Source organism: Triticum dicoccoides, chromosome 5B, assembly GCF_002162155.2.
Source record: "Triticum dicoccoides isolate Atlit2015 ecotype Zavitan chromosome 5B, WEW_v2.0, whole genome shotgun sequence".
NCBI lineage: Eukaryota > Viridiplantae > Streptophyta > Magnoliopsida > Poales > Poaceae > Triticum > Triticum dicoccoides.
The window spans coordinates 468,507,986-468,510,840 of NC_041389.1; positions in this window are offsets into that span (position 1 = coordinate 468,507,986).

Below are 2,855 nucleotides of genomic sequence, written 5' to 3' on the forward strand. Positions count from 1 at the left end.
CGTAACAAGGTAGGTGTAGGGGAACCTGTGGCTGGATTGAATCCTTCACGATGGAAATGCCCTCGCCTACTTGACTAAACTAAGGACCTCAACGGTATAAACATGTAGATTTTCTACTTTTCCATTTTCCTTCTTGTTTATCAATCACCAATCAAGACAAACCGGGCACTATGGTGAGACGTGAAAACACCCGATCCCATTCCAACCTCGATATATATGTGGAATCGTCTTGCGCCATATGTACTGAAATTGTTCGAGAGACATGGTCAAAGCCCGGAGAAAGAGCAAGAGAACTAAATAAAGCGTTAGCGCATTGGACTCGAAATCCAAATTGTGCTAGCTGACAAAGAAAAAACAGAATATAATAGAGAAATATTGGTTCTGGCTGGTTGGTAAAAGGACTCTAAATCCTTTGAGTGGTTTGATTCCACAACAGAACAAAGAATGAAATGAATGAATGAAAGCCATGACCATGCCTCCAGTAGGAAGATCGAGGAACCGGTGTTGGCGCTCCTGGTTCATGGGATCCTAACCGCGATGGGGAGATTAGATATTATTCTTTTGTAAGTCCATCCAATAGAGATGGGTTGAGGAGAAAGAAAGGATAAAACTAAAGAGAAAGATGGACAGTAGATTGACAGTATCCGAATCAAATAAGAAAAAAACGTAGCTACTTCATCAAATCCCGATTGTGTGGGTGTGAAGTGGAAAAATCATGTTCTGGCTGGTAGCGGGCATAGGACTGAAAATCCTCTTTTGTTGGGCCTTTTGGACTCGAAATCCAAACGGAGAGAGTGGTTCGGATCCACCTCAGAACGAACAATGAAAAAGGCGTCGAGCGGGTGCAAGCTCGAGGAGCTAGGAAGGATGGAAGAAAGCTTGACCGTTTTTTCACTGAACTACTCGAACTTTTTGTTTGAAAAAGTGGAAATAGCTCAGTTCGAGAGACGGTTGAGCTTCATCGGTTAGTATGCACCAAAGGATGAGGTTTCTTTCCCATCCTACGAATTGAAACCGTTCTAGCTTGATACTGCGATATCGTCAAATCATCCAACGGAGCATGGAAACCATTTCGGTGGCGGTAATGGCCTCCAGTAGTTTTCTATGGAACCATACCACTATGGTCATCTATATGATTAGACCGTGCCGCTTCACTAGACTTTCCTGAACCATCCATTTGATCCCCACGGTCGTGACACCACTTTCTAAACAAAAGTTTCCAAAATCCAATGCGGAACCAAGCAGTAAGAGAAATTCATCATGGTAATTATTAGTCGAAAACCAAAGTGGAACGGAGAGAACGGAGAGTCAGTTACAATGAAAAAAAATGTTGAGGAATCATGTTGAAAGAATAACATTCTGTGTCATAAATATCATATAGAGATTTTTCATGTATCGACGCTTTTGATTCAATTATGAAAGTATGCTGTACTGGACTTGCACCCCTAGTTACGCAGAAGTGCAAGCACAGAAGCGGATGACCGGACCTTACCAACATACTCAAAAAAGTATTCTATACTGGGGTCTGTGCTCTTGAAAAGCAGTGTTCCAGTCTAGCTGTGTCAAATCAGGTGTGAAGTGTCCTTCTAGGTTCTGGCTGGTAGAGCAGAGGACTGAAAATCCTCTTTAGTTTCACGCATGGGACTCTAAATCCCAATTGCGCTAGCTCTGTGGTTCGATTCCACAACAGAACGAACAATGAATGAATGTGGGCGGTCAACCAGGTAAGCCTGTGCCTAGGAAAGAAAGGACTAGGGAGGGATTGAGAGAAGCTTTCACAGTGGAAAATGCAAAAAAGCATATCGTTCTTAGAAATTTTGGAATTTTACTCAGTTAGAGCTATGGTTTAGCATCAAGAGGGAAGTTTTGTAAAAGCAACAGGAAGAATTGCTCAGATACCCGTGAGCGTATATAACTTGGGTCGTGTTATAAATGCTCTGGCTAAACCTATTGATGGGACAGGTGAAATTGTAGCTTCTGAATCTTGCTTAATTGAATCTCCTGCTCCAAGTAGAATTTCCAGGCGTTCCGTATACGGACCTCTTCGAACAGGGCTTATTGCTATCGATTCTATGATCCCTATAGGGCGTGGTCAGCGAGAGTTCATTATTTGGGACAGACAGACTGGCAAAATAGAAGTAGCCACAGATACAATTCTCAATCAAAAAGGGCAAGGTGTAATATGTGTTTATGTAGCTATCGGTCAAAGAGCATCCTCCGTAGCTCAAGTAGTAACTACTTTCCATGAGGAGGGGGCCATGGAATACACTATTGTAGTAGCTGAAATGGTGGATTCACCTGCTACATTACAATACCTCGCTCCTTATACGGGAGCAGCCCTCGCTGAGTATTTTATGTACCACGAACGGCATACTTTAATAATTTATGATGATCTCTCCAAACAGGCACAAGCTTATCGCCAAATGTCCCTTCTATTAAGTCCTGGCCGTGAGGCTTATCCAGGGGATGTATTTTATTTGCATTCACGCCATTTAGAAAGAGCCGCAAAATTAAATTCTCTTTTAGGCGAAGGAAGTATGACCGCTTTACCAATAGTTGAGACTCAATCTGGAGACATTTCCGCCTATATTCCTACTAATGTAATCTCCATTACAGATGGACAAATATTCTTATTTGCGGATTTATTCCATGCTGGAATTCGACCCGCTACTAATGTGGGTATTTCTCATTTCCCTGATAGAAGTGTTTGTCAAGAAATGTTTCAGACAGAATAAGAACTGCTTGATATGACTTGGCTGATGACTGGCCAACCTAATAGAGAAAATCAGCAGTTATTTTTAGTGGTTAATAGGGAAATGGGGAATCAGTAGTACTCAACTGTCCCTTGGAGACAC